At 39.9% G+C, this 23,835-nt stretch overlaps 1 long non-coding RNA gene across 4 annotated transcripts in view; it reads left to right on the forward strand.

Moving 5' to 3' along the window:
• The first annotated feature begins 880 nt into the window (after positions 1-880).
• Positions 881-23,835, forward strand: part of LOC144305868 (uncharacterized) — a 51,324-nt gene continuing 28,369 nt past the window's right edge. For all 4 annotated transcript variants that reach the window (XR_013372891.1, XR_013372893.1, XR_013372892.1 and 1 more), the window contains exons 1-2: positions 881-991; positions 2,236-2,391. This is a non-coding gene — a long non-coding RNA (uncharacterized LOC144305868). The remainder of the gene's footprint in view (positions 992-2,235; positions 2,392-23,835) is intronic.

The raw sequence follows: 23,835 nt of genomic DNA on the forward strand, positions 1-23,835 counted from the left end.
AGAGCTTTAAAAGGAGTTCAGAAAAATTGGGTTCTTCAAATAAAAGACACTGTAGTTTTGAAAACAAAACCTCACAAGTTTACCAAGATTAAATTTAATCTTTTTTAGGGTGAGATAAACAGCAATTTCTTCATACAATTATTCTATCTTCAAAGTATCATACATCTGCCAAATTCAGTATTGCAAAAATTAGAGATGACTTTTTCCTAAAGGGTAAGCAACTTAACAGAAAAGACTCAAGGCTTTATTTATTTTGGAGATTAGTGTTAAACAGTATATTCCCTTACTGTTTTCTTTTGTTTGGGTTTTATTTATCTCATGAGGCAAAGGGCTTGTTTTTTCCTTTGTTTTTTCATTAGTATATGATGCTTTAGTCATTTGGCAGCAAGACAAGGGATCAAGAGCTTTCTCAAAATTAGAGACCTCATCCCAACCCCATAGATGCTTGGGAAGAATTATCAAGGTTGTTCTTTGTTCTATCACATTGTCTTACTCTTGATAAGTAAAAGCCCTCCTTTGCAATTGCTAAGAGATCATGAAGAAGTACCGGTGGATCCTATTTTAATTATAGTAATCTTCTTTATAGCTTCTTTTTGTGGTTTTCTACCAGAAACATTATAATCTCCCACTAAGGGGCATTTGGAGTTCCGCAGGAGCACTTTTTGGTTGTCATGGCGACAGAGTAGCGCTACCAGTATTTCATAGTGGGGACCAGACTCAATATCCTAGAAGGTACAGAATAGTCCTATATAGTAAAAGATTGTTCCAACCAATGTCAGTAGTACCTCTCTTAGTGTGCTTGGGCTACTATAACAAAATACCGTAGATTGAGTGGTTTAAACAACAGGGATTTATTGTCCTATAGTTCTAGAAGTTGGAAGTCTGAGATCAGGGTGCCAGCATGGTTTGATTCTGGTGAGAGCCCGCTTCCTGGCTTGTGGGCGGCTGCCTTCTTGCAGTGTCCTCACATGGTGGAGAGACAGAGAAAGAGGTGTGGAGGGATGAGAGGGGGCGGAGAAAGAGAGAGAGATTAAAGGGGTGGGTGGAGGAGAGACAGAGAGAGAGAGAGAAAACTCTGTGTCTCACTAATTCTATCAGATTAGGGCCCACCCTATGACCTCATCTAACCTTAATTACTTCCTTACTAGAGATACAATGAAATTGGTAGCTAGGGCTTCAGCATATAACCTTGGAGGGACACAATTCAGTGCATAACACATCCCTACTGAGAACAGTAAACATTAGTCTGCTCCAGCTTAAGTTTATACCAAGACGTTAAAATTGACATTATTGGTTCTGTTAAAATGAAAATTATGCCTTCAGAATGAATTTAAACTCCTGATCATGATGTATAGGCTCTGCATACCTGGCCCTAAACTACCTAAACTATCTTTCCAGCCTCACTTCTGTCCATTTCCCTCAATTACTCACTCTTTCCCAAATCTCATTCTTATTTTCACTCCCCTGCCCTTGCCCTGCTTCTCTCTCACCCTGGAATGTTCTTCTCTTTTCAGTCTGGCTAGGAAGGGTCTACCCATCTTTAAATGACCTGACTCACATGGTTTTCTTTTTGTAACTTTTTCTCACCACATCACTACTGTCAGAATCCATTAATTTCTTCTTTGGAGTGTGCTGAAATTATTTACAGCTTGTCTCTTCTAACAGTTTGACTTTTATATCTCCAGCATCTTAGAGGAGAGGTATGTGCTGAACAAATAGTTCTTAGATTGCCTTAAAGTTTACTTGATGTTCATTGTGTTATCATTTAGTTTTTTTTATTATCATTTAGTTTTATCTACTTTTCAACTCTTCCATATTTCTCTTTTTTTACCTTGACTTCCTGTTATAGGAAATGATGATTTAGCACCAAAACCACCCTCACGACTTCATTTCTTCTCCACTCATTATTCTTATTATTATATAACAACCTTTTATAAGGTGATTAGTCATTGTTTATAATAATGATGCCTGTATAATAATGAATAATTATTAAATCCCATTTTTTGTTTTTCTTATATAGTCTGATTACCAAATAAGTCTTCTATCTGATTCATACTTGGTCCTTGTCTTGGGCAAGACACATTATGTCTTGTCCTCACCATGAAAATTTCAATAATGCTAGGCAAATCTTCTCTTTTTTTAAACACTTTTTTTAATTTTAAAAATTTTTTTCAAATCTTCTCTGAATACTGCAGAGAGCCCCCTTATTCACAGGTTCACTTTCTACTGTTTCAGTTACCCAGGGGCAACTACATTCTGGAAGCAGATGATTCTCCTTCTGACGTATCATCAGAAGGTCAATAGTAGCCTAACATTATGTCACGCCTACATCATTCACTTTACTTCATCTCCTCACATAGTCATTTTGTCAACTGGCTCATCACAAGACGGGTGAGTCCAGTACAACAAGATATTTTGAGAGAGAGAGAGAAGCTAAGTTTATATAACTTTTATTACAGTATACTGTTATCATTGTTCTATTTAATTATTAGTTATTGCTATTAATTGCTTACTGTGCAAAATTTATAAATTAAATTTCATCAGAGGTATGTATGTATAGAGAAATACATTGTATATATAGGGTTTGTACTATCCACAGTTTCAGGCATCCCCTGGGGGTCTTGGAATGTAACACCCAAGGATAAAGGGAAACTGTACACATTTTTACTTTCTCAAAGTCACCAATGATCCATTTATTGATGGCAGAAATTCCCAATCACATGCATGTGAAACAAAGAAGCTAAATTTATTGCTTACTAAGCAATTGAGAGCTATTTCTTATATATCTTAGTCTCTCTGTATAAAGCAAAACTTGGTATCATAGTTTCAGGAACCATGGTGTTCAAGGATTGGCAGACTTTCTAAAGTGGGAGTGTTTAGAGATTGGCTGACTTTCAGCTGTGAAGTTAGGGATTAGCTGACTTTCAGAGCAGTTCCTGGAGTGATGCCGTTACTGATTGGCTGACCTTCAGAAGCATGTGGCTATCACTAATTGATTAGTATGGGTTTAATACTTGTTCTGTGGTTACTTGTTCACTACTTTGGACTCAGACCAAGGAACGATCTTTTAATCTTCGTTTTCAAATTAGGAAGCAAGATCTTTCCAGTTAGGGCATGCATCAGAATCACCTAGAGTACCTGTTAAAACACAGACTGCTGGGCACCACCCAAAATGTATTATGTAATAGGTCTGGAATTGTACCTTAGAGTACACATTTCTAACAGGTTCCCAGGTGTTGCTGCTGCTGGGGAAGAGATCACACTTTGAGAACCATTGAGTTAGAGAACGAAAATGTCACAAAAGTAAACAGGTATTAGAGTTGGCCAGGTTTAAGAACTATTAAGTGGTGGTAACCTACAAGATCAACTGGATTACAGTTGGATGGAGGAGTTTAGGCAATGGACAGAGAGGCCTGAGCAAGGCTAACCATGGGGACTTCCTCAGGTGCCCTTGGATGGCAGAGTCTAAGAACTATTCGTGTGAAGTATCTGCCAGAGGCATAAAAAGGATAGTGTTCCCTCTCCTCCTTCTACACAATGCATGACTGCCTCTTGTTTCTAAATTGTCAGCTAGACAAAAGAAGTCACTTTACCTTAATTTGTTTTCCTTTTTGTAAACATAAAATACCTAAATAAAACAGGATTTTAATCTCCCCTTTCTTCTAGTGTATGTTCATAAATTTTGTCATTGCTAATTAGCACATTCATTTAAGGTACTGGATACTTTATACATCTGAGCGGGCAATTTAATGCCTTAAGGAAAAGAAGATTCCCCAAGGGGGGAAAAATGCATCATCAGTTCCTAACACATGGAAGATATATGTTGAAAAATCAAGGTCCATGCCCAAAAGTGCAATATATTTTTTGTCCTAAATCTGTTCCAGCACAAGAAATATGATTCCAACTAGATTGAAGATTTTTCTTCTCCTAAGAAATGTGATAGTTGCCAAACTAGTGATGGAGTTTCCAGAATTCTTCTCCCAATATTTAACAGATGAATTTATTGGATGGAAAAGTAAGAGCAAATCTGAGTTTCTTTGGAAGAATGCCCAAACTCAGCAATGGTGATATCAATAAGTGTCACGTGGAGGCATGTATAAAAGACAGGAAAAGAGTGAAGCAAACACAAAACCACCAAAAAGGCAGCAGAGTAGAGCATATCTAACCTTGATGGAATACTGGAGTCAGGCTATGAGCCTTACCAATCCATCAACATTGCTTGGTGCTCATCAGGGTATCCATAAGGAATGAGCGTCCTCACTGAAATAATGAATGTTTGAGAACACAGCATGTTGTCCTTTCTGTTCTCTATAATGCCTAGGACAGCTCTTACCCCCCACAATGGAGGTCCTCTCTACAGAGAGTTACTGACCACCCATTTTTGGAAAGTACCAAGAGCTTCAAGAGAAGTTTCCAAAAATCAGAGACTGTAAATCTCTATATTTTGAAATGATAGAATCTTTCATAATGGTGGGGGGATGCAAAGATTGGGCACAGAAATTTATGCTTCTCCCTACTTTTAATTCCAAGCATCTCATAGTTAATGGTTCTTCCCAAGTTCGTTTTCTGTGCCTATTTCTGCCCACCTAATAGAGTGAATCATTTACCAAATGTGCAAATTTTCAGCCAGAATAACATCTATTTTAACAATATTTTATTTTCAGTTTTTCTCATGATGAGCAACCACTCTGTAGGTAGTAGGATGTATGTGTGTGTGTGTGTGTGTGGTTTATTATTTTTTTTTAATGAATCTCATGGACAACTCCAGGCGGCCCATAATGGCACAGATATTCTGTACATGCACATTTGTATACTTTTTTTCTTTTCACTGAGAAATATGCTGGACTGGTCTGACTTTATTGATTCAACAAGTATATCTGTGCACCCACCCTGTCCCAGGCACCATTCTTGGGGCTGCACTTCCTAAGTGAATCAAGTCTGTGGTTGACTGCGAGTGTGGTCTCCTGTTTCCTCACTAGCTCCTTAAACCTAACATCACACAATAAGAGTTATATTTCCTCATTCTAAAATAAACAGGGGTTTGGGGCACCTAGGTGGCTCAGTTAGGTAAGTGTCTGCCTTAAGGTCAGGTCAGGATCCCATGGTTCTGGGATCAAGTCCCCCATAGGGCTCTCTTCTCAACAGAGAATCTGCTTCCCCCTCTCCCTCTACCGCTCACCCTACTCTCTCTCTCTCTCTCTCTCAATCAAATAAATAAAATAAATAAAATTAAAAAAATAAACAGGGGATTTGTTCCTTGTTTAAAAATGTAAACAATATTAAACAAGGCACATGGTCATTTACACTTTTCTGCCTCAACTCAGGAATATATATACTTTTCAAGAAATATATTTTGGCTAAGGAAAGATGAAAAGCCCAGGATATAAAGGGTGAGGAGAAAAGCAGGTAAGTCGGGTAGAATGGAGACGTATAAGCCTCATTTCTTTCCTACTCAGAGCCTTCGCCACAGGGCTTCATCTTGGATACATTTTCCATAGCTTTGCTTCTCAAAGTGTAGTCCCTTAGCAAATGCTTATCAAAGTCACCTGCGACCACTGATCTAGATACACAGAGTACAAAGTATGATAGGCAAGTAAAAAATGTACATGTGCTTGACTGCCGCCACCACCTTTCTTAGGCCCTCCAGTGAACAGTTCTGGTTGCTGAAAACGTACCAGTCACTATGCTAAGAGGCACAGCAGAACAAAACACATACATTTGTCTCTGCAAGTCTATATTTTAATGGAGAAGATAGATGTGGAAAATAGTCATTTCAGTATTTTGTGATGAGTGCTATAAAAAAAATAAGAATATGCCAATGTAGCAGGACATAATTGGGGCACCTAACCTAGTTTGGGGAGAGCTGTGAAGGAAGACAAGGAGGAATTAGCCAGGAGGAAGGAATTTAAGGCTAAGAATGGTAACATCACTTGAGGCAGAAGGGATGGCATATATGAAGGTCCATAGTGAGAATGGGTGTGCAATAATAAGAATATATTGGTTTTTGCCCCCAGTTCCTGCTAACAATTGGACTTTGATCCTGGTTTCTGACACACAGATTTTAAAACCCTACTAATTTCCTGAGTAATGGGGGTGATAGGAGCATCTTACACAAATCCCTTAGAATTTTCTGGGTGATAGAGGTATCTTTAGTTCTAATAAAGCAACTCTTAGTGGGCTCCTGGATGGAGCCAGAAGGACCAGTCATGACAAGAAGCTCAAAACTATCAGCCCCACCTGCCATTGTCAGAAGAGGAAAACGGGGCTAGAGATGGAGTTTATAATGGATCATGCCTACATGATGATGCCTCCGTGAAAACCCCTAAAATACAGGATGGGCCATGCCTCAACCTATTTAGAATGCAACTACTGGATACACAGATGTTTGGAACTTGATAATCATAATAAACCCACTTTGCAAAAAAATCTCTGTACTTTACAATTTTAAGGTCTCAAAGAAATTAAAAGCTATTCTATTATGTCGAAGGGAAGGCTGTTACCCCTTTGCTCTTTTGACTGCACTACTCTCCAGTCTCCTTGGTCATCTAAAAGGTCTTCGGCTTTTTTTTTTTTTTTTAAGGTTTTTATTTATTTATTCATGAGAGACACACAAAGAGAGAGAGGCAGAGACATAGTGGATCCCAGACCCCAGGATCACGCCCTGGGCCAAAGGCATATGCTCAACCGCTGAGCCACCCAGGCATCCCCTAAAAGGTCTTCAGCTTTTTTTAATGCAAAGACATCTGTATCCCTGGAGAACTGTAATAAAAGCCAGCTGAGTTCGGTCAGCCTGGCCCCTACCAGGGACTGTTCGCCCTCCTACATTTCTTCTCCCTCACCCCCTCCTCCCCTTGCTCCCCCTCCTCCCACCCCTCCTCCTTGTATTTTGGACAACCGTGTATCTTCCCTAAAGATGAAGCAGAACCTTATTAAGTAAAAGTAGAGTCTATGAAAAAGTATCTCCTGGTAGGAAACAGCAATTTCACCTGTTATTTTAAAAGAAGGAATTTGGTATTAACAATTATTCACTAGAGAAAAAGAACTGCTAACTGAAAAAGAGAACACTAAGGCAAGATGTAGAAACAACTGCTGGAAGCAGCTCTCACTCCTTAAAATAAAGAGAAACCGCAAAGGGAAGAGGTTGGAATTATTAACAGGTAGGCCCTTGGAGGAGGGATTCCTCTGAGGTGGGGGTGCCACTCCACTAGTGCTGGGAGTGTTGGGAACACTGCAAACTGGATTTAACTGAAGCCACTGGAACTGTTGTTGCTGAGATTAAAGAGTTTTGCTGCGTTACATTCACTGCAAAGAGAGCTGAAAGGAAGCCCACAGGAAGCAAAAAAGGAGAAAAATCCCGATTTCCTGCTCTAACCTGGCTGTTCCCTGCAGTACCCCCTGCTGGCAAAGCCAAGCATGGACTCGGAGGGTAAAGCAGAAATGTGGGCTTAGGTCCCAGGCACAGCAGCCGAAAGAAGCAGATATTTAATTTGAGAGATAATAAATGACACTTTTCTATTTTTTTGTAAAAAAGAAGGTCCTTGGAGGAAAAAAACGACTATAACTTCTGAATTACAAATCAACATTAGTGTCCAGAAACAGAAAAAATAAAGCATCAACTACAAGTACAACAGATTTTATGAGTTAGCCACCACTTGTACAAGCTACAGTAAATGATGATATGACTCAATTTTTCAGAGATGATGAATCTTACTTTCAGCCGAATGTGGTAGATTTGATTACTGATTCCAATTGCTTCCTTCCCCATAATAGAATCATATAGCCATACCCCTGCCTGGCTTTATGGCGGGCCAAATGTACCCTTCTAGCTCTTGATTTTGTGCTCTGGTGTGTGACTTGCTTTAATCAAAGAGAGATTAGTAATGTGACTAGGGCAGAAATGAGCTTGCACAACTGAGCTTCTGTCCTTTGATGATCTACTGTGAGATGAACATGTCCCCAGTGTAGATGGTGCCCTTTCAACCTTGGCTCCAGAAGATAGATGGTTCATACCATATGCTCTGGGTTACCCCTGGTCTAAGAAAGAGGAGAGGCACATGGGACAATCCTGAACTCAGCTGGAAGCCTGGAGTCCAGCCTAATCTAGTTAAGTAACATCCAATCTACAGGTCCATCAATATAGGAAGAAAATCTGTTATGTTAAGCCTTTGGGTTTTGGAGTTTGTTATGCAGCATTATTGTGGCAATAGCTGACTCAAACATTAGGTTTCCCAGGCTTTATTGACATATCAGTAGATCTAATCAGGAAGCAGAAAACACTCTGGTAATTTAATAGAGAGAAATTTAATGCAGAGAATTGATTATATTCTATCATTCGATAGAAAAGGCTAAGAAGTCAACCAGGGGACATCGAGACAAGTGGAGATTGGTAATAATAAGGAACTGTTTCTACCCTAGAGTGGAGGGAAAAAGAGAAGAAGGCTGAGGATCACCCAGTGGAAATGAAACCTTGACAGCCTTTTGGATGGCAACTGGAAGCCATCAAAGATACATAATCACTGCCAGAGATAACACCTGAAGCACAGAGGGAAGAGGAGAAATAGCCTGGTTTTTCCCTTATTTCCACCCTGTAATTTCCTTCCAGTGCCTCTCATTGGCCAGAGGCCCCCAGAACCCAGATGATGATGCTTGAGAAATGGAGCTTGCAGGAGACCACATGTCATCCAGAGCTGAACGAGGGAAGGGCAATGAATGGACCTATTGGAGATTGTCTAATCAACAATAATGTTTAACATTTTTTGACCACAGGACAGTCAGTCTTATAGAGTCCCTTTCTTCCAGAAATTTCTAGTATGCTCTCCAGAATGCTTACATGCACTAATTGGCTTATAAGTTAGACTCAGGCCCCAGCAGTTTCACAGTGGTTTCACTTCAAGCTAGAACTCTGTTTCAGAGGCCATGCCTGCTGTGCCACCATGTCCCTGGAATTCCACAATGCCCTGATGTTGACAGGATAAGAATGCAGCAGAGCTGATATAATACCACCATTCTTTAAGATCAGAGATCCACATTACTGATTTTAAGAAATGAAAAGGAGCACATTACTTTCATTTTTAACTGAAAGAAGAGGAGGTTCCAGGGCTAGACTGTGTGAACCTTAAAGCATCATAGCACAATGATAAATAAAGCTTTGTTCACTCCCATATGTTATTTCTCCCAGAATATACAACTTATGTCAACGATGACTAGTGTCAAATGAACTTTCCTACCACTTACCAAACCATTGACAGAAATAAGACCACCCTTTAATATTTAGGGGTTGTGTGTGCTTCATATTTTTTTTCACTTATAATGAGTTCCCTAATGACCTTTTCTATGATATGACCTTAGAGCACCCCAAATTATTAGAAATGCTTATACATGAGTAAACCTCCAAAATTAAAATTTTGGATAGTATTTAAATATTTTTCCAGAAGTCTGCTTAATCCAACTGTAAATTGGTAGAAGCAATAGCTAATGGAGTGGGGATGACCACATTCACTAGCCAGAGCATCTGGGCCTCAGCTCCTTTCCAAATGAGTTAACTTACTCTGCTAGAGGTTCAAGCTAGAGGGAATCTAGAGGTTTCATTTAATGGTGTCAATTTAGATTTGAGAAAACCGAAGTTCAGAAACATAAAATCATTTGCCCGAGGCACAAGGTTAGCTAGTGAGATGTGAATAGGTATCCAAATAAGCCAGATAAGATACAAACTAAGGAAGACTCAGTGGGGCAGGCAAAAGCACAGGAATGGAATGCTGTAAAAGAAAATAAGACCAGGGAGAAAGTTGCTTAATTTAAAGAAATAAAGTCAGAAAACTATATATATACATATATATATATATATATATATATATAGCTACCTATCTATCCACCTACCTATCTACTTATATTTAGGCTATGACGAAGGAGCTCTATTCTCTTCAAGAGCTAGATCATGTCTCTTCTTAATTCCTCTCCTGAGTTGTAGAATTACTCAATTCATATTTTCCCAAACTAAATTTAAAAAAATCTCAATGTATGTGGAAATAATATAGATAATATTATTATTAATAATAGTCTGTGTTTAGCAGAGCAGAACACAAAGCAAAAGAGACAGCATGGACTCCTACATTAGTAATGAGATATCAGTGGCTCCTCTACTATCCAGAGAAGTGGTCTCTCCTTAAACAATTCATCTTGCCTCCCTGTGTCTGTTTCCCCATCTCTAGAAGAATGTGATTAACTCCATGAGACCCCATCCTTCTCATGGAAATGCTGCTAGAATCATGTTGAGCATGAGATGCTTTTTCACTCTTAGGATTGACATAATACCTAAAGAAAAAGAAATTAGTTGTGGAAATACAGATGATTGTTTTAGATACATATAATTTTAATAATCAGAAAATTAAAAGAAATAAACACCTGGTCTTATAGGAGTTTGAGATAATAATCATTCTTCCTGTCTTCTTTGAGCCCAAATCGAATCATAGATAAAGGGGTTTTAAACAATTTTATTAGTATAAATAAATAATCTGATTAGTACTAGTAAAACTATATTGAAGAAAAAGCTTGCACTTGAAGCCAATGTAGGCTTCTGGATACTCTTCCCTCGCCCTTCATATACGCAAAAACTTCAAACTTGCAGAATAGACCCTTCACCCCATGAAGTGCTGGAAGATCCTGGCTTGCTTCATCCCTTTTGAATGCAGAGGGTTCTATTAACAGAGACAAAGGAAGGAGGCCATAGACACCTGCAACCTTTTACACATTAATTCTACCCAACAGCAGACAGCTAGATGCTCCACCCTCATCATCATAGCAAACAGATAAACACCACCCCTCCTTTTATGGGAGGGGGCCAGAAAAAGAAAAAACAAAAATACTTCTTCCTCTTACCTCAAACAGGCTGGAGATGTCTATTTTATTGGCTAGGAAGAATAAGAATCAAGGGAGAGAATGTTTCCTCACTGCCCCAACGACTCTGGCAAGGAGGGAAATGGCTAAAAGTGTCCAGTGTGCTACTTTTAGCTGTGCCCCTGCAGCTGCTGGGACCTGGCACCCGAGTGAATAGTGGAATGGGAGCAATGGAAATGATGTTTGTGTCTGCCTGGGCTTAGGCTGACCCAACCAACCAAGGGATGATGGGACTATAAAATCAAGCAGAAGAAAACCAGTTGACCAAATAGTAGATGTCCAGAGAGTCTTCATTTCTTATATGGTTAACTGGAATTTGGGGTTTGGAAATAGTCTTTTTTCCTCTTTTGATAGATAAGAGGGTGGATCTTCACAATATTCAGGAGGAAGCAGCTGCATATTTTGGCAACCATTTAGAGGAAAAGAGTGAATATATGAAATATTACTGCAAAAGTATAAGGGAGAAATTTGAGTAGACAGCCAAGAAAAAAAGTGAGGAGTGGAAAACAGTAAATTTAGGAGATTTCCATCTGATGCAGTTTCTCAAAGATGGTGTACTTAAAAAAAAAAAAAGAAAGAAAGAAAAAGGAGCAAGGAGAGGAGGATGGAAGCAAAGGCTTGGATCAGTGAGCACCAAATTGAAGAAAAACTTTCCTGAGAGACACTTAAAAAGTAATCAGAGAAACAAGTTAAAGACCCAGAAAGGGCAGTTTGTCTGGAGCTTGAAATGGAAAGAATCACAAAGAGATTCCCCTACTACATCAAACTCTCACTGGACCGAGAAATCTGCTGTGCTAATAGCTCTGAACCAATTGCTTTGCATGAGATCTGGGCTGGTCTAAATGACTTTGTCAAACTTCAATTTCCCATTTTAAACACAGAACAAATAATGATTTGGAGGTGTATATAGCATTAGACCTATCAAATTAACTCCTTTCAAAGAAGCCAAGTAAGTTAATAGACTCGGGAGTAAAGGCTGGATTAGCCACTTCTGTAACGTACCTCTTTCCCGCCCTGCCCTTCTCACCTTCAAAATGCCCTCTGCTTGCAGCTCCTAAGTCATCCCTGGAGAATGCTGTGTCACCATTCCACTTTTCTTCTCCCCTATGCGGATCTCTATTGACAGACCCAGCAGGGCTACAGAGAATTCACTGTTGATATAAATTTAAAGTTTCTGTGACTTCAGATTACTCTCCGTTCTACACTGAAACTGACCTCTCATCAGACTTGGATAAAAGGTGCACCATTCTTAGGTAATCAAGTGGTATATTTTGCTGAAAGCAACTTTAAAAACTGTCCTAGGGATCTAACATTCAGATCAAATAAAATCCCAGCTGATAAAAGCAACAATCATTAAAGGGTACTGATATTGCACTCTGTTCGAGTAAGGGGTCATTTAATCAAGCCTTAAATATCTGATTTTCTAAATGATACCATCTGAACCAGATCTTCCTCTGCAAATCAGCCAGGTGGAGGGACAGCGAGAAGTGTTTGTCAAAATATTGTGGACTGTCTTCTAGTCAACGGAAAGAAACTACAATTCAAATGAGAGTCCTCTAACTTCCACAAACTTTGTGAACTGATTTCATAAACTTCATCTCATGGTGGCACTGGTATCACTACTTTCATTTCAAATGTGCATGACTTAAAGAGATTATGTCACTCATTCAAGTTCACATCACTGTTACATGGCAAATCCAGACTCCAGGCTCTCGGCTATTTAACTCTAAACCCCCTCCCATTCCTGAGTTCTTACACAGTTGTCCTAATGGACTTTTTTTCCTCTTTGGGCCATAGCTCTGGATCTCATTTCATGGGCCCTCCCAGAGAGAGAAGTCAGCACCCATTGAGAGAACAGACCCTCCTCTGTGGAACTGGAAGGACTCAATTAGGTCCAGTGGACAACACATCTAAGACATTATGATAGCTGCAGGATGGGAAGCAGAGAATTTGGAATAGAAACACAAATATAAGTATGACATGTCTCTGATCCTTTGTAACAGTTTTCCTTCCTATGAAGTCTTTTCAGCACCTTCCTTCCTGGATTGACTCCTCCCACTGGAGGTCCTCACTACCAGGGATGTCTTCCGCCACTGCACCTCTAATGTTTCATTACACTTAGAGTCTCTTTCACAAAGAAGAATTCAGCAGTTGGTCCTCCTTAAAGGGCAGGAGGAGAGGAAAAATTTTCAAATGAAATCAACACTCATTTTCTCCCCATATTTGACTGTCCACTCCTTAAGAGCAGGAAATGCACCTGTACTGAGTATTTAACACATGGTCTGGAGCAGAATGAATTACTCAATGAATTAATTAGTCTAGTAGTGGAGAGAGATATTTAAACAACTAAGTAAGAAACAGGACAGGTTAAATTAAGGGCCAACTCAACTGATAAGATTTTTCCTAATAGGGGTTCCGCTAAAAAAAAAATAATCCTTAAACAACCCAAAAAACATTGAAACATTAAAAAGAAGGATCCATGAAACATGCAGCATAACATGATCTTTTTACCTTTTTCACAGTGTCTTCTAAAAGCATCCGCAGACATCATAATATACATGCCCAATGTTCTCCAACTGGAAATTGCAGGCAAGGTGTATGACATTCACTGTAATAATATCTGTTTTTCTGACCCGTTCCCTTTGTCTTCTGTTATGCGCTTCACATGCGAGGAGACTACATCTGGGAAGTGCCTCATAAGAGGGATTAAACACGGTCTCTTATACATAGTAAGGTTAATGGCTTCTATTTGTTGAGTGCCTGCTATGGCCGGGGCACACACCAGATTCCCTATAGATTTATTTTATTTAATCCTCACAAATGTCCTGATGAAGTGACTATTAGGTTCCACATTTCCCAGACAAGATTTCTGGGACCAGGTTACATAATTTTCCCTAAACTCCATGGTAACAGGAGGCAGAGTAAGGACATGAACTTTGGTTTATCTGACTTCAGAGTCAGAACCCTTAAACACTCATCTAAGCTCAGCAGCCTTAGAATTATTTTGCGGGAAACACTGATCAAGTTCTTCATTTCCAGAGAAAAAGGACCCTCCTCATAAGGGGCCCTGCTGCTCTGAGCTGCCCTTATAGGGTCAAGTTGCAACTCTAATATGCAATTCCAGCCCAGCTCAGCTGCCTCCAGGAGCAACAACCTCCCAGGGATATAGCTGGGAAGAAAGTTGGGTGTGAAATGAAGTCAGACTTTATTTTGTGGGGTAATTTGCTACATCAGAGAAGCATTTTGTACCAGCAACAGAACAGAGCAACACTGAATCCCAGGATTCTCAAGAGGAAGCATTTCTCCTTCTCACCAGTTGCAAATTCTCGACTCTACTCCAGCGCAGGCATGTAAATAATTAGAGTAACTAGAATCAAACTCAGAGCCTCTGGGGAGGGAATTCACGAGCTCTGTGCAAAGTGGTTTATAAATGTCGAGTTATTATTTCTTAAAATGAGTTAGGCAGGTGTTTATCCACACTTTTTTATAGACCAAAATGATTTCATACTCTCAAATCTTTCTCTTGTGGACTGGAAATGGTTACAGGCTGTCTCTAAAGGAGAAACTGAATGCATAAAAGCGCATGTGTGTTAGGGCTGGAAGGAGCCTCCGAGCTCAGCTAGCCTGAGCACCATCAACTGAGGCCTGGAGAGCTGGGAATTGGCCTCAGGACACATCCTGGGCTCATCAGTAGATGAGCTCAGGGCCTGGAACCCGCATCTGCCTATTCTCAGTCCAGGATGACTTTTATAAAACCCCAGGGGAAGCTATGTGAATTCAGAGAGGCCAGAGTCAGAGTGTCATGTAATGACTTGGAAGGCTCATACCAAGTCAATGTGTCCCCAATATATCTTTAAAAGTAAATGCAAAGACTTTTATATAAATAGTACAGATTGATTTTTTTTTTAAGTAGAGAGATAATTTTAAAATGAATAGATGGGGGGAAATGACACAATTACCTTATCACCTAGAGGCAGTCACGATTAAACCTTGGTATCTATGCCTCTGGATGTTTCTATGCTTACATGTGCTTATAAATGAATTCTTTATACACATGGGGCCACACATAAACACTGTCTGATAAATGGCTTAGTAGCATATTTCAAACATCTTTTTAAGCAGATGTGTCTTCATCTATGTTATTTTTATGGCTGACTAGCATTCCATGGCATGGTAACTCCATAATTTATTAATGTGAGACTAATGTGAGACCTTAACTTTTTTTTCACTAATAGAAGCAGCGGAAACATGGTGTGATGACTGAATGGGTTCAGCCCCATCCAGTGGTGTGGCCTTACAGCTGTGTCAGCATGGACAAGCTACTATCCTCCCCAAACCTTTTCCTCAACCAGCAGTCACACCTCTCACAAGGGTTGTTTGGCGTCTCAGAGGAGGGAGCTCACATAGGAAGTGCTTAACACATGTTAGTGACTTTCCTTGTTCCTATTTAGTTGGATGATGTTATTATTACTAACAACTCTTCCACAAAAAATCTTTTGAGCTAAAGTTTTGTGCCCACCCTTAATTATTTCTTGAGACTGAGTCTTAGAAATTGTATTATTAAATCAAAAAATGTTTACAGATTCTTCACATTTATTGCCAAGTTGCCCTCTTAAAAGACTTGCCAGGTTACTGTCCTCTGAAAAGAAACAAGAGTGCTCATTATGCCACACATTCTCCACAACTGGCATTAATGATTCTTTTTAAATCATCCTTGCCAAATCGAGTGTTGATAAAGACATGTCGTTATTGTTTTTATGCTATTTCTCTGTACGTCAGGAAGATCAATCGTTTCCATCTTTGCTTTGGCCATTTACATCTCTTCTTCCCCCTCCTCCTTCTTTTTGGACTTGTCTCTGGCAGTTTTATCTCTCTGAAATTATTTGTGAAGTCCATTTAGCAGCTGCTTTAACCCTTTGGGTAGGAAAAGAAAAAAGGTCCACTAGACTATATGAGCACCATAAGGACAGGGTTGGAGACTGTTTTCTTTGATGTTCTCACTCTCCATAGAGTCTGGTTGTGAAATGGCCCCAATGGACATTGATGGGATGACTGATGACTGAATGGGTGATGGATGACAGGTTGGGGGAAGGCCACAATAATGCTCCCTAGAGCTGCCCTGCGGCAATTGTCATAACAGAAGTCCCCAGGCTTGCCAAGCCCTCTCTTCAATCAAAGAAAGATTCCCAGACTCAGGCTATACCTCAAGTGAGACCCTCACTACTACTGGAATCTCTTTCCCACCTCATCCCATCTTCTTGTCACAAGGCTGTGCATGTTACCAAGCATGCTGGAAACTCCCATTCACTGTATCTGAGGAGGAGAGCCTGGGTACACAGTAAGCATTCATCAAATAGATGACATTACCTTTGATTTTCATCAATACACCTGTATTGTGTACGTACCAAGTGAGGGAACTAGGCTTTAGGAGAAACAAATACATGAGAAATGTAGAGGGAGGAACAGGGAGTGCTATCGCTATCCAGCAACAGGAGTTCTTTCAGACCTTCCAGACGTTACAGGAGCTGGGCAGGTAAGTATTGTGGTGACACAGCCACCATCGAGGGTGAGGGAGCATACCCTAATGAGGGCGGTCACTTCTCAGCTCTAGCCAATTCCTGCCAGAGCAAGAACATGGATTTGGAGCTGCTAAAACCTATCTGGAATGTTATGTGAAACCACCTGACTGAATGTTGGTTTAGTTTTCTCGCATTACGTAGGTCCAACAACAGGTTAGAGCTGGTCCATATGGGAGTTCTGCTCAGGAAGCAGACAGCTCATAGGAAATAAAGCAGCCACACTGCAAATGAGGGACACAGGTGGCAAAGGGCAGCGGCACAAGGGAGGGAGCAGTGCTTGTGGAGAGGCAGCTGTACGCAGAGGTGAGACATGAACTTCATTTTGCAGGGCGGTGTTCAGATAGGCTGAAAGGACTATTTGAATGGACCCTGAATGAACTTCTTGATCTTTCACTAGCAAAGAACTGGTGTGCAGGACATAAAGGCAGAGTCGGGGCAGAGCACATTAGGGGAAGTGAATAAACAATCCATTGTGAGTACCCACAGGGCTCTGTAGATTCAGCAAGACAGTAGAGAACTAGTTTGGAGAAGATGGCAATCCCAAGTCTCCACCAGATTGAGTCCTCTCCGACCTTCACAGCATTACAGATACAACTCGTACCCTACATTTTCCCCCTGAAAGTTACCCAGGACACCAGCGGTTTGGGACATCCACAGGCAGATGCGTTGTGGCAGCCCTAACTAGCCTCACAAAAACCAGAAGACTCGTGAGCCTGACATTGCAGAATTTCTACTGGCAGATTCCCATTTTTCAAGCTGCTGCCCATCCTTTTTCTCTTTAAACAGCAGACTCATGTATGATGTTCTATTTTTCCATTTGAAAATGCTCCAGCCGAACACTTGCATGGTTACCATGGCAACTATCAGGTAGCATCGTCTTGTGCCCGAAGCTGAGACTGCCAGCAAGAAAGCCAATGCAGTAGTATATTGTTTCTTCCTGGACTAATCTTCTAAACTGTAGCCTATAGTGTTCCCATAATATATTCGATCAGAAGCTTGAGTGGTTTATTGAATTTAATGTGCCATGGCTCTCCTTTGACTGAGCAATCCATTCAGTAGTGGGCCTTTATTTTGAATTTTCTCTTTGGCAATAGTACGTGCAGGGCCTACCGTGGTGTATGTTTTGTGATTTCTAAGATTCTAAGAGAGGAAATGGATTTGCACACACAGACTCTGTCTTTTTAATCTCACACTAGTTGAAGAATTGTTCATCTTATTCTGACTGGACCCAAGTGGGCTATTTGCCAAACATCTGATTTCTAGATACTGTATATATCACCAGGGGAGAGCTAATACATTTCTGTGATTAGTGAACACTATAAGGAGACTGAGAAGGAAAAGCCAGCTGGCTCAGCCAGACAGTGGCTATCAATTCTAAACTCTTCATGATACCCCCCTCCACCTATGTCCTTATAGAGGGTCCATGCCTCCGCAGCCTCCCTGGGCAAGGAAGGTAAGGTAAGAAGAAGATAGGGGTATGTTTACCATGGAACGGGGCAACCAGTAGCATACCATGAATAGTAGTGTTCTTTGGGATCAATAAAATGAGAGGTTTGATTGCTTCACAAAGTTTCAGAGTAAACTGGAGACTGGAAGAGAGCAGGGGATTTTAAGGAATTGTACACCAGTGCATGGACCTTTAAATGTTTGAGAGAAGTGTGGGTGAACCCTGGAATCCTTTCGTGGGCTCTGCTTCTTTGAATGTGAAAGCACTCAGGATAGAGCCTGGACTGCATAGGTCATAGCTTAGTACACATTACAATTTTTTAGTTGGAAATCTAACTTTTCCTAATAATTTAATTAATAATCATATCAGACCACTGCCTAGTTACAAACTATTTAACATTAGGCTTTTCATTCAATGGGTGTCAGTTGGACACCTCCTGTGTTTTGATTTTTTTAAATCAGACCATAGGCACATACATATCTTCGATCCAAGCATGACCCTGTTTGATAATTTACTTATCTATATGTTTGTTTACTTATTAATAACTTACGGACACCCATGAAGCTATCAGGCTCTATTAAGAGTTCTAGATGTTATCAAAGATGAGGAAAATGGATCACTCCTCTCAAAAAACCTCTAATTTGGTATAATAAGCTGATAATGGATCCCAAAGACATATCCAAATTCTACCCCTTGAAACCTGTAAATATCACCTTATTTAGAAAAAGGGTCTTTGTAGATATGATTAAGATAAGGATATAGTAATAAGTAGATTATCCTGGATCCTTTGGGTGGACCCTAAATGCCATCAAACGTGTCCTTAGAGAGAGACACAGATCTGACCCACGCAGACAGAAGACCATGTGAAGACAGAGGCAAAGATGAAAGTGATGTGGCCATAAGCCAATGAACACCAAGAAATTCCATCAGGCATCAGAAGCTGGAAGAGGCATGGGACAGATTCTCCCCCAGAGCCAGAGGGAAAGCAGCTCTGGAGACCTCTTGACTTCAGACTTCTGGTCTCCAGAACCCTGAGATAATATGTTTCTGTTGTCTTAAGTCACCAAGTTTGCAGTAATTTGTTATGGCAACCCTAGGAATCTAATACATTTGGTATGATAGTGAGGCGCACATATGAGCAGTGGCAGTGGCAGCAACTAGAAGAGCTGGCACTTAGTGAACACCTTCTCTGCTCATCTTTTTATCTGCATTCTCTTTTTTTAATTCTCCAAACAGTACTGTCAATCAGGTACTATAATCACCTCCATTTTGTATATGAGCTAAACGAGTCTCAGTGTGTTAGAAAACTTTCCCAAAGTCCTAAACCTAACTAGTGGCATTCAGGAAATTCAAATACAGGATTCCCCACTGCTATCCAAAAGTAGAGCATTCCCATGAAGTTTCAACCTTTCATCTGCCAGAATGGTGTAAAGTGAAGAGTATCGCCCACTTTCTGAAAATTCATGTTAGGCCATTTGCTTTCACAGAAGATCTACGTTTGTACCTGTTTTCACCAACTGAAAGAAATCCCAAAAGGATTTTCACTTTTACAAAAACAGCCCTAACCATATTAGTGTAGGTATTTTGGAAAAGGGAAGTGATAAATTGCAAACTTTTGGTAAGTGGGGGATACCTTATTAAGAACTGACAAGCACACCATCTAAGTCATGATTGAAACATATGCACACCCTGAACTCTAAAGTGCAGATCACCCATGTGTGCTGAAATTAAAATAGTTTCTTTCTAGATTTTCTAGAAGAAAAATTCTAGGTAGTTTAATGGAAGCTTCACTTTTCTCTATACTTTGGGCTTTTATGTCACTGGTATTCTAAACCATACTGCATCTGTCTAATAAGAAAATTGCTATTTGCCTAACACAAAAATGTGTAAAATGCCTTCAGGAAACATGGGATAGACCAGTTTTGCTGACGCAGAGCTATTTGCATCAGAGAGTCACAAGGGAGGTAAACAGAACCTTGGTCCAAGCCAGATTGTAGAGGACACCAGAACTCCCATCTAAGGGTTCTGAACTTGATCTTGTCATTGGGAGTTGGTGGAGGTGACTATGAAAAGACAATCAAACTAGTGACTAATGGTTATTGGTGACTTCAAACGTACAAAGTTTGAGGTAAGGATAATGGTAGACTGCAGGTACTTAAGAAAGAACAGGGAGTGTGGAAATGGAAGCAGACAGGATAAACTCCTCATTGGAAGTGTCGGGCAGTGGAAGAAAGGAGACAAACAGAATGGAGAGCGAGGGGGCAGGTGGGTGTCTGGGCATCAGCAGATCAAGTCTCTTCCCTATAAGAGAGACTGAGTGGGCCTGGAGCAAAAAGAGACTGGAAAGGAAGCCAGGGATTTTTTTTTAACTGAAGTATAATTGACACACAATGCTACGTTAGTTTCAGATGCGCAACATAGTGATTCCACAAGTCTATACATTATGCTATGCTCACCACAAGTGTAGCTCCCATCTGTCACCATACAAAGCTATTACAGTATCATGGACTATATTCCCCAGGCTGTACCTTTCATCCTCGTGTCTTATTCTTTCCATAACTGGAGGCCTACAACTCCCACTCCCCTTTACCCATTTTTGCCCATCCCTCCACTCCTTCTCCTTGGAAACCAGTGATTTTTTAAAGCCCCAGGGTAAGAGAAGAGGCCCTTCGTAGATTCCAAAACAAATGGATTAAACCCAGTTCAGTAATTCTCAGAGTGTTCCAAGAAGGCACTGGAGTGTGTGAGGTCCTTTAAAAGTCTAAAGTCAAATTTCAGAGACGCGAATGCTCTAATAATGTCTGTTCTTTAGTTCTTGCACGAATCAGCATCTTCATTAAAAACATTTTTCTAATATTTAAGTAGCTGAGAAAAGATACTACGTTTCTTTCTCACCTTGGCCCAACTCTGGTCCTGTGATGCCCAGCGCAGAGACTGTGTTTAATGTGTGAGCTGAAGGAATGAAGGGTGCCTAACAGTATGACTCTACCATATAAATTCTGTGACCTTGGGCGAGTTACCTAAGCTGGTTTCTTGGTCTCTAACATGCAGATAATAATGCCCAAGTCACAGAAGTGTTGTGAGCATTAACAGAGATGAAGAATGTAAAGGCGCTAGCATGGTAACTGATGCACCATAGATGAAGAACTACCAAGATGTCGAGACCATGTTTTGAGAAGCCATGTAACAGAGTTGTCAGGAGAGAAACTGCCAATCAAGCACACTTGACTTCAATCCAGTTCAGTTGCTTACTGTCTGTATGACTGTGGACAATTTACTTAACCTTCTTAAAACTAATCATTCATTTATAAAGTGTGAGCAATAATATTTACTTTATTAAGGACGTTGTGAGGAATGCATTTTATATGTAGAGCTGACCTCTCTCTTCTTTTTCATTAATATGCAAATTTTAAAATAATATTTCACTTTTAAATGGAAAAAGTTGAAATCTCCAATAAAAATTGTTTGTATGAATTTTTTTTTTCAAAATGAATAGTTCTATAATTTCTTCTTCATTTTCCCTAGTTTAAGAGATAAACTAGGGAATATCCCTATGCATTGGTAAATTTAATATCCCCACTTCCCTAGATTAAAAGTGTCCACAACCTCTCCATTCTGAATGGGGTAGAACTTTACAAATTTACATGTAGGCATAATAACATGAAACCCCATAATGTTCCTTATTCTAGTCTCTCTCTGGTTGGATTCAATACTTCAAGGTATATGAAATGAAAAAGGTTCACACTTTCTATCCCCCAGATGATGTGAGACAAATGGGAAGGATAGCAAGTAAGATCTGAGAAGATTTTGGAATGCAGATTCTCACAGTTCACACAGCCTCTGGGTGCCAGTCCACAATACCACTTCTAGATGGTTATTGAAGACATGAACATGAAAATATAACAATTAGATGTGACACTTCAGAGTCTATAATCCCATAAGGTTCTGTTTGATTAAAAACGGTCCATGTGGAAACTTTCAAAACCTGAAATTAGTTTCAATATATGAGGAACTCTTCTCACACATAATACTAATGGACAAACGAGCTTGATACCAGGCCTTGGAAATAGTCAAAGGAAGTACATTGATTACAATGCTCTAAATAATAAATTGGAAACAGCCATGTATTCCAACTTTTGCTCCATAGCGTGCATAATGATTAAATGTCCATGGAGATAATTAAAACAAGGTGACTGACATATAGGGGCTCAAGGTCTAATGGGGGAGACAGACATGTAAGCATTCAATATAACTGCTATCATAGAGACATGGACAGTGGGTCATGAGGGGACATAGTCTGAGGAGAACAAAGTGCTTAAACTAGATTGACAGATTTAGTAAAACATTTAATTATTTGCCTTTTAATTCACTAGCTGCAGAATGAGAAAGGCAGTTGGTGGAGCTCAATTTTCAGCTAAATATTAAGGTCTAATTTCACGTTCTTCCTTTTAAGATACCCATCTCTTCTGCCTGTGATTGGAAATTGAGGTCTTGATGCTATAATGCATCGAAAAATCTATTGAAAAATAAACTTGAAAACTAAGAAACACAGACAACCATTGTTTATTTGATCTATGCTGAACCAAAGTATTGATTTGAGTGGTGAATTGTTGCTTCATTTGTTTCTCATTAACTTGGTGGGTAGGTACACTGGTTACAAACTAAGTGAATTCAGAAACAGCAAAAGGCCCAAGAAAATAAATCTATCAAGAATTGCAAGAAGACTGATGTTACTAGAAAGGAGGAAAGCGTCGTTAAATGGAAATTTCAAAGCTTTCAGTACTGTTGCTTAAAAAAAAAAATCAAGGTTTGGATGTATTTTTAAAGTCTTTCAACTGAAAAGCTCAGAAATTGGTTCTAGTCCTGCCTCTGACTTCGTTTAGGTCTGGACAAGTCACCACCACCCTCGGTGTTAGTTTCCTAAAGCCTCTAAAGTAAGGAGTTTGTATTAACCAGAACTCTTTTGGACATAAGTAAAAGAAATGCAATTCAACCTGGCTTCATTTTTAAAAAGGGAGGATTTCATTGATTTAGGCAACTAAAAAAAGGTGAACCAGCTTCAAGAATAGCTTCAAATCATGTCAGCAGCACAGTATACCTCTCTATTAGTCCTAATTTTTAGTGTGTTGGCTTCATCCTCACATGTGTTCTTCCTCTATGATGACAAAGTTGCTCCTCACATATTCAGCTTCATTTCCTAAAAACTTAAAGCCCAGCAGAAAACAATTTGTCCTTCACCATAATTCCAGGAAAAGTCCCAGAATTGAGTTTCACTGGATTTAATTGACTTCAGGCACATCCCATCACTTTGTGAGGGGAAATGCAGTGTTTCAACCGGTCAGACCCAGAGAAAATGCCTCTGGAGCCAGAGGTGGATCAGTTGGTACAAAGCTTGACAGTAAGGGAAGACTGATTTCGAAAGGAAAGCCAAGGATCAGGAATAGAATAAAGGGGAAATGGGAGTTTGGAAGACCCCAAACAACAGATACCCACTGTAGGATGAAATACATTGTTTCTAAGACCCCCTTTAGCCCCTAAAATTATGTCTCAAACCTTTCTTTTATTAGATAAGGACATTGTTACCAAGAAAGGTCCAGGGATTTGCCCACAACTCACAGCTAGTTCATGACAGAAACTGAACTCTGGTCTCTTAACTTGCAATCATGCATGTCACATCTTTTCAAGGGTTCTAACTCCAGGATCACAATGGACCGAACACCAAATGGTTCACAAAGCATGAACCCTACCACTTCAGGAGAGTGTCATAGTGAAGATCATGCCCTGTATTGGTTCTGAAGATGCCATTAGGAACTGCTAATAACTCATGGCAGGTGCCATAGAAAACCTCTGCATTGCCTAATTTGATTGGTTGACCCTAGTTCGAACATGCTACCCATAGCACCTGTTTCTAGTCCA

The sequence above is a fragment of the Canis aureus genome, chromosome 36 (genome assembly GCF_053574225.1).
Source record: "Canis aureus isolate CA01 chromosome 36, VMU_Caureus_v.1.0, whole genome shotgun sequence".
Classification (NCBI taxonomy): Eukaryota; Metazoa; Chordata; class Mammalia; order Carnivora; family Canidae; genus Canis; species Canis aureus.